General features: G+C 44.1%; 1 protein-coding gene across 1 annotated transcript in view; it reads right to left on the bottom strand.

Moving 5' to 3' along the window:
• The window catches only part of LOC113800398 (uncharacterized), a gene marked incomplete at its 3' end in the record, with an annotated part of 22,505 nt that overhangs the window by 1,283 nt on the left and 6,222 nt on the right, over positions 1-15,000 (bottom strand).

Below are 15,000 nucleotides of genomic sequence, written 5' to 3'. Positions count from 1 at the left end.
TCAAGAAAATGGGAGAACTTGTGCACTTCTTAATAACATCTTGACTATCCATAAAACCTTCCCTTATGCATCCCAAGAGGAGCGGAATAGTAAAGGATAATTGCTATGGTGTCTTTTCGGTGCGGCTGAGTGGCGGGCTTGTACTCAGCGAGAGGAGAAGGAAGAGAGAGGAAGAAAGAGGAAGAGAGGAAGAAGAGAGCCGCGGCGGGCTTGTACTTAGCGAGATGAAGAGAAGGAAGAGAGAGGAAGAAGGAGGAAAAGAGGAAGAAGGAGGAGAGAGGGAGAAGGAGGAAGAGAGGAAGAAAGAGGAAAAGAGGAAGAAGGAAGAGAGAGGAAGGAGAGAGAGAGAAGGAGGAGAGAGGAAGAAGGAGGAGAAAGGGAGAAGGAGGAGAGAGGGAGAAGGAGGAGAGAGGAAGGATGAGGAGAGAGGAAGAAGGAGGAGAGAGGGAGAAGGAGGAGAGAGGAAGAAGGTGCAGAGATGAAGAAGGAGGAGAGAGGGAGAAGGAGGAGAGAGGAAGAAGGAGGAGAGAGGAAGAGAAGGAAGAGAGAGGAAGAGAGGAAGAAGGAAGAGAGAGGAAGGAAGAGAGAGGGAGAAGGAGGAGAGAGGGAGAAGGAGGGGAGAAGGAGAAGGAGGGGAGAAGGAGGAGAGAGGAAGAAGGAGGAAGAGAGGGAGAAAGAGGAGAGATGAAGGAGGAGGAGGAGAGGGAGAAAGAGGAGAGAGGGAGAAGGAGGGAGAGAGGAAGAAGGAAGAGAGGGAGAAGGAGATGAGAAGAAGAGGGGCAAGAGAAAGGACGAAGAACGGGAGGGAAAGGGAGACGCAAGAATAACGGATAGGAGAAAGGGCGGGGAGGGAGAAAGAGAGAGAGAGGAGGGAGAAGGAGAAAAGAGAGAAGGAAGGACAGGGAGGAGAGGGAGATAAAGAGGGGGAAGAAGGAGAAAAAGGAGGGAAGGGGAGGAAGAGGGAGAAAAGAAAGAAGAAAGGACGGGGAGGGAGAAGGAGAGGAAGAGGGAGGGGGAAGGAGATGGAGAGAGGAGGGGAAAGAGAAAAGGGAAGAGGGAGGTAAGGAAGGAGGGAAGGAAGATGAAAGAAAAATGGGAGGGAGGTACGGGGGATAGGTGGAGGAAGGAACGAGGAGAGGGTGGAAGGAGGAAGAAATAAAGGAAGGAATAGATGTATGGATATGTACATTTGTGTGTGTGTGTGTGTGTGTGTGTGTGTGTGTGTGTGTGTGTGTGTGTGTGTGTGTGTGTGTGTGTGTGTGTGTGTGTGTGTGTGTGAGTGTGTGTGTGTGTGTGTGTGTGTGTGTGTGTGTGTGTGTGTGTGTGTGTGTGTGTGTGTGTGTGTGTGTGTGTGTGTGTGTGCGCGTGCGTGTGTGCGTGTGCGTGTGCGTGTGCATGTGCGTGTGCGTGTGCGTGTGGGTGTGCGTGTGGGTGTGCGTGTGGGTGTGCGTGTGGGTGTGCATGTGGATGTGCGTATGCGTGTGCGTGCGTGTGCGTGCGTGTGCGTGTGTGTTCGTGCGCGTGCGCGTGCATGTGCGCGTATATATAAGTGTGCGTCTTAAGCTCTACTACACACAGATCACAACTCCCGAGATGCAATGAATCCAATACTTTCACCGCAAAAAAAGAAAAAAAGGAAAAATAGAGCAGCCGTTTGCAAACAAGTTCTCATTCAAGGTGAACGGGGTATGTGTGTAGGTGCGTATGTGTGTATGCGTGTAGGCTCAAACGCCAGCTCTCGTGTCAAGTGCGCACCGAGTCTATGCCAAATATACAGTTCATGTTTTTTTTTATTGTTTCTCTCTCTACCATTCGGAGAGTTCGAGTCACATGATTTGTATTAAATGCAGATTGAAAGAAAGAAGGAAAGGGGGGATCGGAAGAAGGAAAGAAAAAATATATTACTCTGTTTATTTTTACTCGAAAAGAAAAGCGATGTCTCCGGTAATTAATCTTTTCATCGTCTAATTAACACCGAGAGATTAAAAGAGGGTGTTTAAAGGGAAGGAAGACTTGTGCATTTGACAACAGGATGGGCGAAAACAAAGCAGGAAAATGGATATAAAAAAGAGAAGTAGGAGGAGGAGAACATGGAGGAGGAGGGGGAGGAGATGGAGGAGAGCGAAGAGGAAGAGGAGGAGCAGGGGAGGAGGAGGAGGAGATGGAGGAGGGCGAAGAGGAGGTCGAGGAGAAGAGGAGGGAGGGGAAGTAGCAGTAGTAGGATAAACAGTATAGTTAGGACATTAACAACAATAACAATGATTATGATTGTGATAATAATATTCATGATACTACTACTACTACTGCTATTAATGATAGTAATAATATTGATAAATATAATAATGAAATTAATGATAATAATAATAATGCTAACAATAAAAACAATAACAGCAATAAAAACAACAACAACAATAATAATAATAATGGTGGGAAAGAGCAGCGGAGTGGCAGTAATATCGGTAGGCCTATAAGCCCAAGCAGACGAGAGAGAGAGCGAGACACGTGCCATCTTCTGTTAACGAAGGAGGGAACTTCACACTTCCTTGAGATTAAAGCAAGGCTGGAAATGACCCTATGTAGTGTCTTCTTCCTCCTTCCTCTCCTCCTCTTCCTATTTTCCTCTTTCTTTTCTCATTTTTCTTCCAACATTTTCTCAACCTCTTGTTTCCCTTCCTTTCCTACATTTCCTCTTTCTCTTCCTCTTTCTTTTCTCCTTTTCCTCCCAACATTTTCTCAATCTCTTTTTCCCTTCCTTTCCTACATTTCCTCTTTTTGTTCTCGTTCTTCCTCCATCTCCTTTTCCTCCTCCCTCTCCTCCCCCTTACCCTCCCCTCCTCCGTCCGTTCCTTCTTTTGACATCTCTTGCTCCTCTCACTCCCCCCTCTCCCCTCATCACCCCCCCCCCCTGAAGCCTCGGGTGCGCTGATGTCCCATGTTTGTCAGGTAATGAGTTGCCCCGGGCTGCGAGGGGAGCCGGGTGGGGCGGGGGTGAGGGGAGCCGGGTGGGGCGGGAGTGAGGGGAGCCGGGTGGGGCGGGGGTGAGGGGAGCCGGGTGGGGCGGGGGTGAGGGGAGTGACAGGGACAGGGACGGATGAGGGTAAGAAAGAGGGGAAAGGGGGGGGAGAGTGAGGAGAAGGCTACAGCGTGGGTAAAAGGTAGGATCAAGGGAGGTGGGAGAGGGGGATGAGGCTAGAAGGAGTAGAATGGGAGGGGAGGGGAGGAGGCTAGAAGGGGGAGAGGGAGGAGAGGGGAGAAGGCTAGAAAGAGGGGAGAGGGAGGGGAGAGGAGGAGGTTAGAAGGAGGGGAGGAGGCAGGAGCCAGGTGGAGGATCGGAGGTATGGTTGCACAGGGGTAGAGGGGAGAGGGTGTCCAGGACGAAGGAAAATAGATAATAGAGAAGAATATGAAGAGCTGGGGGGGTTAGGGGGAGGGGAGGGGTGCCTCATGAATCAAGAGGAAGAGGAAAGGATACGAAGAAAAGACGAGAGAAAAAAGGACAAGGAAGAGGGGGAAAGAGAAAGAGAACGAAAGTGAAAGATAACCAACGAGGAAGAAAGTGAGGCAGAGAGAAACAGATAGACGGGAGATGGATGGATAGATAAATAAACAAATAAATAAATAGATAGATAGGGAGATAGAAAGTGAAATTGAAAACATAATTAAATATCCAGCAACGAGTGAGAAGTTACAGATACACCCAAGAAAGCAATGATGCTGCAAATTTAATTACGAAACTTACTACACCTTTTCACACTTGTTAGTCCCGGGAAATACTAATGAAAAAAGTTCCTACCTTATAATATATAATTTCTAGACATCCCTAGGGGCAACAAGAGAAAGAAAGAAGAGAGAAAAAGAGAGAGAGAAAAAAGAAAATGCATGAAATACGCAGTTATTCAGAATTCTTTTGTCTAATTTTAAGCAAATAGAATTGAACATAACATAGAAAGTTATTATAGAGGAGTTTTGACCCAAGGACTCGTACGAGAGAGCTATGGCGTATTCCCTACGTGTCGTACAAGTTAACTAGGTTAGGGAGGGTAGGGCATGCAAGGGGTTGCCACTTCCTACTATTGTCATTGTTATTTTCTCACTTTCATTTTGCTTTTTCCTATTTGTTATCTATCTTACCTATTTCTTTTTACCATCAGCCGTGATCAGGAAATAATCCGAAAATAACAACAACGATACTAGTCTAAAAACGCAAAAGGAAAATAAATAAAGTAAAATATTGAGCTTGGAATACGAACTTAAACCCTTTCCAAACCAAAGACCGGAGACAAAAAACGAAAAAAACAAAAACAAAACAAAACTAAATAAAAGAGAAGCAAGAAACAAAACAGAAAAAAATACCCGAGCGAAAACAAACAGGAACAATAGGAACGGGAACAAAAAGAGCAGAGAGAAGACAGCGGTCAGAAAACAAGAGAGAAAAAGAGAGCGAGAGTTTTAAGCCGCTGCCATGGCTCCCTTGGCGTTGTTTAATGGCGAATCCGTTATTATTCCTTAATTAGTGTCCTTGAAACGTGACGGCGAGGATATGAGAGCGAAGGCACGGATGTGGAGAGAAAGATATAGAGAAAAGGGCGAAAGAGAGAGGGTGAGAGGGAGAGGGAGAAGGAGAGGGAAAGGGGGAAGTGTAGGGGAGGGGGAGAAAGAGGAAGAGAGAGAGAGAGAGAGAGAGAGAGAGAGAGAGAGAGAGAGAGAGAGAGAGAGAGAGAGAGAGAGAGAGAGAGAGAGAGAGAGAGAGAGAGAGAGGGAGAGAGAGAGGGAGAGAGAGAAGGAGAGACAGAGACAGATAGAGAGGAGAGATAGATAGATAGATAGATAGATAGATAGATAGATAGATAGATATAGAGAGACAGAGACAGAGAGTGAGAGAAAGAGAAAGAGAGAGAGAGACAGAGTGAAAGAAAGAGAGAAAGAGAGAGAGAGAGAGAGAAAGAGAGAGAGAGGGAGGAGGGATGAAAGTTAATATGAGAATAATTTATAAAAGGGGATGGAAAAACGACATTTCTGTAAGAGCGAAAATAAAATAAAATAAAAGACATGATGACTCTGCTTCTGTCCATTCAGCGAAAAAAACGTAAGCCAGATATCATGAAAAAGCAAAATGAAAAAGTAAGAAAAAGAAAAAAAAACTGCAACAGAAGAATTAAATCCAATAATGAAACAAGAGAAAAAGAAAACACATGAAACAGAAAGCGTGAAATAACGAGTGTGAAAGTAACAAATATTCCCAGAATTCTTCGGGCAATGGCGAACCCCAACGTCCTGAATCCAGCAAAAATATCGAGTAATAAACACTCTCTGTCAAAAGCACACTGTTATTACATCATAGAAATCAACATCCTCGACACAGAGCGTAAGGTCGGCAGTGGCACTACCTATTAAAACATTTACACCCTTATCGCCTCCGAAGGGATGACCCATTACTCCGCATTAAATTTGAAACTTGGGGCACAATAATATTTCCTCGATGTCAGGTGCTGATAGATCGCACATCTGATACATGTCAACAAGGGTGATTTTTCCGAGGGTCGGGGACGGGGAGATCGACCGTGGAGTCTCGCGTGGTATAAACTAGGTGTTCGCCCTCGAAATTTCCTGACGAAGGTGTCGAAGGTGGCGAGTGAGAGGCAATTGAGGTGGCAAAGAGGCTTCACGTCAGGGGGAGAAGGAGACCGGCCTGTCTGACACAAATTTGAGATTCTGTTGTTTATTTCGGAATATTTACTGTACTGCGCGCATCGTTATGACTTGGTTTCGGTTCATTATTGATTAATCTATCTTAACCTACATGGATTGTCACTTTCTGACTTCATTAAGAGTTCAGGATAATCACCTCTCTGATTACCATTATCATCAACGATACAATGGGAAAGGAGTATGCAAAAAATTAATATTAGCGTTATTATATCCGAGTTTAATAACGCCAAAGACAATGGCATTATATGATATTTTAAGATACTTATCTAACTTCCTCCTGCAATTTCTTAAATGACTCATCTTCTAAAATTCTTTCAGCATCTCATGATTATTTTTCGTAACAATACAACAGAATGCAACGATGATTAGTGCATTTCTGGATCTAAAATTCTCTCAAGATAATCTGTGGATTAATGAAGGGTTTAAAGTGACTCCACAAGGCATATAACTACATGAAAATGGCTGACTGTTTGTGTGAGGCATCGGATGGTTGAGTCATTTGCGAATCCTCAGAGTCACGTCGGCGACCAAGGCAGAGCGACAACCTTTTAGAAGGTCTGATCTCTGCACTTCATTATCCGCAGTTTGGTGCATCGACTGCCTGACGAAATATAATAGCCTAACCAAATCTTATAGCTTGACTATCCCGTTCGCCTGGCCTGAGCTCTTGGGTGCACGCCCACACGCCCATACTATTCACACGATGTCTGTACTACACTGTGCATTGTCCCTTAGATGTGCAGTGCATTCGTTATTTTTTGAGAAAGTGACAGAAAATTTAAAGAGAGAGAGAGAGAGAGAGAGAGAGAGAGAGAGAGAGAGAGAGAGAGAGAGAGAGAGAGAGAGAGAGAGAGAGAGAGAGAGAGAGAGAGAGAGAGAGAGAGAGAGAGAGAGAGGGAGAGAGAGAGAGAGAGGGGGAGAGGGAGAGAGACTGAAACAGAGATGAACATATAAAAAGTCACGTCATTTTCACACCAATATAATTTGTAGTGAGTATTTTTGCTTGCATTGTGAATATGACTACTTATTCTTGTAACCAATATGTATTTAGTTACAAGAACAGACGGAGGTATAAACCTAAGATTACACAAAATCTTGGACACCATCACTATATACTATGTATATATTTCTAGAAGGATAAAATGACTAACCCAAACTCATAACTATAACGTGGATTCCTCTTAATTTTTTTTCTGTCATATATGGCTCTTTTCGTCACATAAGAAAAACGAATATCAACAGAACATATTGGTAGCCTCGAGAAAATATCACAGGCGAAGATTGGCTGAGCATGTTCTGATTATTGCAAAGGAATTCGAACGGTGTAACGGAAGTATAATGGGGAACACTGCATGGTCAATAAATGTGTGTGTGTGTGTGTGTGTGTGTGTGTGTGTGTGTGTGTGTGTGTGTGTGTGTGTGTGTGTGTTTGTGTGTGTGTGCCTGCGTATATACATGCATATATAAATAGATACAGATATAGATATATAGCCATATAGATAGATAGATATAGATAGATAAAAAGAGAACCTCGCAAAAAGTTCAAGAAATTTCAAGACGAATATTACCTATGAGTCATTAGACGGCAATAAGTCATAAGCCATTAGAACTCAACAGCCATTAAAAGTCCCGAGTCATTAGAAGGACTTTGCTTATAAAATACTTCCATCATCTGCAAGGAACGAGACAAACGAAGAAACATTTCCGCGATCTCAAGTGCAAGAGCGGATGGAAGGAAGGAATTAAGGAGGGTGTATTTGGGAGATAATGAGGAGGAGGTGGAGAAGGAGGAGGAGGTGGAGAAGGAGGAGGAGATGAGGTGGAAAGGGGGGAAGGAGGAGGAGGAGATGAGGTGGAAAGGGGGGAAGGAGGAGGAGGAAAATGAGGAGGAGGAGAGGAGGTGGAAAGGGGAGGAGGGAGGAGGATAAGGAAGACGACGATGAGAGGAGAGGTGGAAAGAGGGAAGGAGGAGGAGGAGGAGGTGAGAGAGGGAGAGAGAGAGGTGGAAAAGGGGGGGAAAGGAGGAGGAGGGGGAGGAAGAGGAGGAGGGTAGAAGAGGTGGTATGGGGAGGAAGAAGGAAAGGAAGAGGGAGAGGGAGGGGAGGGAGGAGTAGGAGGAGGAGGAGGTGGAGGAGGGAGGAGAAAGAGAAGAAGGAAAACAAAATGAAAGAGGAAGAGGAGAATATAGAGAAAGGAAAATACAAAGAGAAGAGAGGAATATGAGGAAGAAGAAGAAAAGGATGAGGAAGAGAAAGAGAAGTAGAAGTAGGAAGAGGAGAGAGAGGATGATGAATGATTAGCAGAGCGATTGGGGACGAAGAGGGTGAGGAACGCGGGTCAAACCAGTTCAAAGAGGTACAGAGGAAGGGGAACCTTATCCAAAACCTGTCTAACGCGTGAGTAAGTGAGAAGAGGAAGAGAGGAGAGAGAGAGAGAGAGAGAGAGAGAGAGAGAGAGAGAGAGAGAGAGAGAGAGAGAGAGAGAGAGAGAGAGAGAGAGAGAGAGAGAGAGAGAGAGAGAGAGAGAGAGACATAGATTAGGGGTCAATTATTAGCAGAGAGAGAGAGAGAGAGACAGAGAGAGAGAGAGAGAGAGAGAGAGAGAGAGAGAGAGAGAGAGAGAGAGAGAGAGAGAGAGAGAGAGAGAGAGAGAGAGAGAGAGAGAGAGCGAAAGAGAGAAAGATACACATATAGATTAGGGGTCAATTATTAGCAGAGAGAGAGAGAGATACACATATAGATTAGGGGTCAATTATTAGCAGAGAGAGAAAGAGAGAGAGAGGGAGAGACACACACACACAGATAGAGAGAAACAGACAAAGGAAACTCGACAAGAGAAGCACACCCCAAGACCATGAGCAGCAGACCACACGGCAAAAGCCCATCGCGTCCCAAACGAGACACGAGAGAGAGAGAGAAGCGTGCGGGCGAGTCGGGGCAGCGAAGGGCGTGCTAGTGTCCAATCCATCCCCCACCCCTATACTTCTCCACCCTTCTCCCCTACCTGTCTCTAACCTTCCCCTACACCCTTTCCAACCCCCATCCTCTCTACACCCTTCCCCTACTCCCTACTCCCTCTCCCTCCAACCTTCCCCCTCCACTCCCTACTCCTCCTCTCACACCTCTGCATTCCCTATATCTCCCCCAAACCTCTGCAACCTTCTCCCCACTCCCTCCCTCTCCCCCACCTCTCTCCAACCACCCCCCACTCCCACCCCCACCACGTACTCCGCGCTCCAACCCTCGATTCGTACACTTTCACCCATGTGACTCGAGTGGGCGAGGCCGTATTGAAGAACGCATTAATTCCCACAAGGCAACCGAAACGCACAGCGGATCTGCCTCTTCGCGACGTCTCGTTCGAATAACGTTGTTTTTTTTTTCAATGTTATCCTTATCCTTTTATCCTTTTTTATTTAGCGCAGGTGTCCCCGGAGGTTGTCTTTCTACGGGGTTACGGATTCTGACATTATTGGTCGTAACGGGAGAAGAAAACTCGTCGTGTTGCTGAAGGTTATGTCATGGTCTCAATGCGTCTGCGCGCGCTCTTCTTTTACTCTGTTCTTTATGGGGTCATTTGCCGCTTTTGCATTCAAGGTGGTAGTCCCGCGTATGATTGTTATTACTTCATCAAGGACGATGCAGGTCTAATGATAATGCGGTTCGGAAAAGGTGGAGAGGTACATTTCGTTTCATGTAAACAACAGAAATCAACATTTGCGAGGATCGTGAATAATAGCAGTATGTAAAATCCGCCACGAAAAGCAAAGCAAGTGTCGGAATTCACTAATATGTCAAGGTTCAGCCAAACGTTCTCGGCTTTTGCAGCATCTGCTTCAAGATTAAACTCTGTTCGGATTTTGTGCAAATGATCACTAACTTTTTTGCATTATAAAAGACTACACATAAAGTTTTCGCAAATACACATTGTTTGGCATAACTTTACGTGCTAAATCTGATAGCTATTAACAGGAGAAGCCTTTAATTTGTCTTAATCTCAAACCTCAAAAGAATATCAATTCACAATCTCTTGAGAAAAGCAGGTCATGGAGTTGACCCGTCACCCAGCGCAAACATACGCACTTTGCAAAACGCCGTTCCATGAAATTCTTCAACTGGCCTACATATAAATAGGCGCTTGGCAAGTGGGAGAAATTGTAACCGAGACATGAATAGAAAGAGAGAGAAAAAAGATAGAAAGAGATAGAGAGAGATAGATAGAGAGAGAGAGAGAGATAGATAGATAGATAGATAGATAGATAGATAGATAGATAGATAGAGAGAGAGAGAGAGAGAGAGAGAGAGAGAGAGAGAGAGAGAGAGAGATAGAGAGAGAGAGAGGAAGCGTGTCTCTATCACTTCTCAGTGTCTGAAGTGAGATATACATGATTTTTTTTTATACCCTGAATTAAAGCGGTGCTAAGAAAAAGAAATCGAGATGTATAACAACACAATCGTAAAATCATATAAAAAACAGTTCGGTTCTTTGGAACTTTATGAAAGATAATCGCTCATTTTTACAGAGATTCACAAGTTTCCTGAGCGACGGTGCAATGCAGATACAACAATAGGTATTGGAATTTCTCATAATTCGCCCTCGCGTGGTTATAAAGGCATGCATTGCTCTTGACCTTTGCAACAGGAACGCTCGGTAAAGTAATTTCGGAAAACGCTGCAGGAAATATGATAATATCGTGTGATTAGATAATTAGCTCATTGGATTAATGGATAAGATGATAATGGATTCAATAATCAGGGGAATAAAGTATTGGGGTAATATACCAGAGGAATCATCTATGCAGAGACCTTCAACGTTGCCCAAAAGAAGGACATGAAGCGTAACAAGAAGAGGAATATGAATAAAATGTACATATATATTTTTTCATGGGGGAGGGGGGGGGGTCTGAATCACAATATGTACTATCCTTGCTTTGTTGTTTTTCTTTTAATTACATATTCATTACTTATTGTATCTAGCTATCCAGTTGACCATATAAACACACGATTTCATTACACAGGCAGGCAGGCAGGCAAGCAAGCACACACGCACGGCGTACAGACACACGTACAAACACATACACGCATGTACACACACACACACACGCACGCGTGCGCGCACATAAAGAGAGAAAGAAAGACAGACAGACAGAGAGAGAGGGAGGGAGAGAGAGAGAGAGAGAGAGAGAGAGAGAGAGAGAGAGAGAGAGAGAGAGAGAGAGAGAGAGAGAGAGAGAGAGAGAGAGAGAGAGAGAGAGAGAGAAAGAGAAAGAGAAAGAGAGAGAGAGAGAGAGAGAGAGAGAGAGAGAGAGAGAGAGAGAGAGAGAGAGAGAGAGAGAGAGACAGAGAAGATACAGAGAAAGAGAGAGAGAGAGAGAGAGAGAGAGAGAGAGAGAGAGAGAGAGAGAGAGAGAGAGAGAGAGAGAGAGAGAGAGAGAGAGAGAGAGAGAGAGAGAGAGAAAGACATAAATAAACAGACAATAAACACCAGACACACACACATACAGAGAGAGCATCTCGACAACACCTCACTCTCCCTCCCGCACCTGTTCGAGGCAGAGTTACAAGGCACAGACCTGAACTTGTTACCTTAAAAGTCTAAAGCTCCTCTGCAACGCTCATTTCCCAAAAGAAAAAGTGCGCGTCGGTGTGCATGACCTACTGTCCTCAGGTGAGTACTAAATTCATGGTCATGAGATAAAGCGAAAGGGAGGAATGGAAAAGAGATTCATAAGTGAAGGGGACTCATGATCAAAATATATGCGAAATGTGTATGTACGCGCATACAAATACATTACACAATACATATATGAATACAGATACAAATGGGAATGTATGTGGATATGTACGAGTGTGTGTGTGTGTGTGTGTGTGTGTGTGTGTGTGTGTGTGTGTGTGTGTGTGTGTGTGTGTGTGTGTGTGTGTGTGTGTGTGTGTGTGTGTGTGTGAGAGAGAGAGAGAGAGAGAGAGAGAGAGAGAGAGAGAGAGAGAGAGAGAGAGAGAGAGAGAGAGAGAGAGAGAGAGAGAGAGAGAGAGAAAAGGAAAAAAAAATAAGCCTAGTGTGAAAAATACAACACATAGTATGAAAACACGCGAACAAATTAAAAAGAAAACATTAAAAAAAGACAAAAAAAAAAAAAATCAAGGTTATGCCTCAATCTCCCCTTTCTCCATTTTTAAACATGGCGCCAAAAAAGAGGAGATGGAGAGGAGACGAAAGAGGGGATAGCAACAAAAGAGAGTGTCGAGAGAAGGGGCGATAAGAGCGGATCTGAATCTATCTAAAGGGGATCTGAACGCTTGACTTACTCTTTGGGGAATAATATAATTGATGAAGGAACGAAGACAGCGATTGAGTGAGACAGAAGACAGTCGGTTAAGTGGGCGGCTGAGTGGGTGGAGGCATGTTTATATGTATGTATGCATTTATATATGTATGTATATATGCATGTATGTAATGTATATATGCATACATGCGTGTACGTATGCATTTATGTACGCTTGTATGTGTGTTCATATGCATGTAACAATATTTGTATATATGTATGTATGTAGGATATGTGTGCATATATAGGCTATCTATCTCTCTCTCTCTCTCTCTCTCTCTCTCTCTCTCTCTCTCTCTCTCTCTCTCTCTCTCTCTCTCTATATATATATATATATATATATATATATATATATATATATATATATATATATATATATGTATATACTGAATGTGTGTATGTATAGGTAAAGAAATGGATGGAAGCGTGGATGGGTGAATGCATAGGTGATTGGATAGACAGATGAGTGAATGGATGGTTGGAGAACGCGAAGAAATAAAAATGTATTATCTATTTGTGTATCTCTTTCGACATGCATCTCTGCCTCTCTCTCTCTCTCTTTCTCCCTCCCTCCCTCCCAATCTCTCCCTCCCACCCTATCTCTCTCTCTCTTTCTCCCTCCCTCTCTATCTCTCTCTCTCTCTTTCTCCCTCCCCCCCCCCCCCTCTCTCCCTCCCTCTCTCTCTCTCTCTCACAAACACACACACAGAAACACAGACAAACACACAAATACACACACACGCACAGTCAAACACACAGACACAGACACACATATATAGACACACACACACACACACGCACACACACAGTCTGAAAAACTGGAAAGAAGGCAGAGTTGCATGATGGAGTCTGGAGTCATCTCGTGTTACTCCAAGGCTGCGAGGGACAAAAAGCGAATGAGGGAAGTGAGGGCATGACGGGGAGAGGAAAATGGAATGAGAGGAGGAAAAAAGGAAGAGAGGAGAGGGGAGATAAGGAGAAAGGGCGAGGGAGAGAGAAGAAAGAAAGAGAGTGTGTATGAAAGAGGGAGAGGGAGAGGAAAAGAGAGAGGGAAAGAGAGAGGGAAAGAGAGAGGGAAAGAGAGAGAGAAAGAGAGAGAGAAAGAAAAATAGAAAAAGAGATAAAGAAAGAGACAAAGAGAGAGAGAGAGCGAGAGAGAGAGAGAGAGAGAGAGAGAGAGAGAGAGAGAGAGAGAGAGAGAGAGAGAGAAGGTAAGTGAAAGAGAGAAAAAGAGAAAAAAAGAAAAAGAGGTTGGAACCAGAACAATTATTTCACGACCCCGCCGTCGTCCCGAGGGGGAGGAGCCAAAAGCGAAGCCAAGATAAATAAATAAGATTTACAGCCAGATTAATCCGCAAGTTTGGAGATAATTTCAAGCCGAGTGTAGCGGATTACGGCCTGGCTAGCGGCGTTCACGAAGGCGGACGAGGGAGCTTCGCCTAAAACTTGACCTGGCCAAAGTTTTGTAATTAGCGCCGAGGGAAGCCAAGAGCCCGAACGTTCGGACAAGCGGTATTAAGTGTTCGTGAGGAAGGAGCGGAAGGGAGACGTGCCTTTGTAAAATAGGGATGATGATGGGGGAGAGGGAGAACGAGCTTAAAATTAAATGAGCATAGAGGAGAGGCATTAATAAAAAGAGAAAAAAAGACGAAAGAACAAAAAGAGGACAGAGATGAAAGGCAAAACAGTCGAGAAACTGAATAGAAGCTTAACGACATTTACACAAGAGAATGAAAGAAAAAGAGGAGAAAATGCAAGGGGGCAACAAGAGATGAATAGAGGAACTGCAGAAGAGAAAAGAGTGTAGGAAAGAAGTTAAAATTTTGCGCAAGGGGGGGGGGGGGTATGATATAATAAAATAGTAAAGGAAAAGAGAGAGAGAGAAAAAAAAGAAAATGCGAAATACACCATAGACAGCGAGTGGAGGTGGAAGAAAAAACAGATAACTTCTAGCGGAGGTGAGCGAGTGAAAACATACATTAATTGACTTGAATTAACAATTCAATAAAAAAATAAATACACAGGCACTTACATAAACTCACTTCATATAAACACACACACACACACACACACACACACACACACACACACACATATATATATATATATATATATATATATATATATATATATATATATATATATATATATATATAATTCATCAAACAGACCTGGTAAATACACATATGACAAAACGATCAGATTGGTTAAAAAGGCAAATCCGAATCGCATACGAGTTTCCGATTCCATTCTAGAATCTACTCATGGATCCAAAAGCAGATTCAAACTTGCTTATACAGTACTCTCCCAATCCTACCGTCGCCGATGCTCTCTTGTCAATAAATACAGCAAGCGCCTCGCATTTCTCCTTCTCAGGGGTGTTTTGTAAACAAGTGTTTCTTTCGCGCAAAACATCTCCATTTCAGATTTTCCTCGAGGCGTTCGCACCTTTACGGTTAGCACTTTAAGTCATGGAAGCTTCTGGACGACCCGAGGAAAAGAGTCTTGCATAAAAAAGGAAAAAAAGAGAAAAAAGGGAAGCGTTTTGTCCGAAAGGAAAGAGAGTATATGCGGTTTGCGAAGGGAAGCCATAGGGAGGAGAATAGGACAAGTTTTAGTCCTACCGAATTTTGAACCGAATTTTGAAGACGTTGACAATCGGTTACTGGCTGAGTCGTTCGTTGGTGGATTCTCCCTTCCCTGTACGCTATATGCAGCGGGGAGAGGGGAGAGAAGAGGAGGAGAGAGAGAAGAGGAGAGAAAGGGGTGAGGCGAGAGAAGGGGGAGGTGTGACAGGGATGGAGTGTGGGAAAAGAAGAGGAGAGAGAGAGAGAGAGAGAGAGAGAGAGAGAGGAAGAGGGGAAAGATGGGAGATGAGAGGGATGGTAGAGAGGTGTGAAAGGGAAAGAGAGGGGGGAAAGAAGAGAAAGAGAGAGAGAAGAAGAGAGGAGGGAAAGGGGAGAGGGAGA

This window comes from Penaeus vannamei, chromosome 6 (genome assembly GCF_042767895.1).
Source record: "Penaeus vannamei isolate JL-2024 chromosome 6, ASM4276789v1, whole genome shotgun sequence".
Classification (NCBI taxonomy): domain Eukaryota; kingdom Metazoa; phylum Arthropoda; class Malacostraca; order Decapoda; family Penaeidae; genus Penaeus; species Penaeus vannamei.
This window is presented reverse-complemented; position numbering and strand designations above follow the sequence as displayed.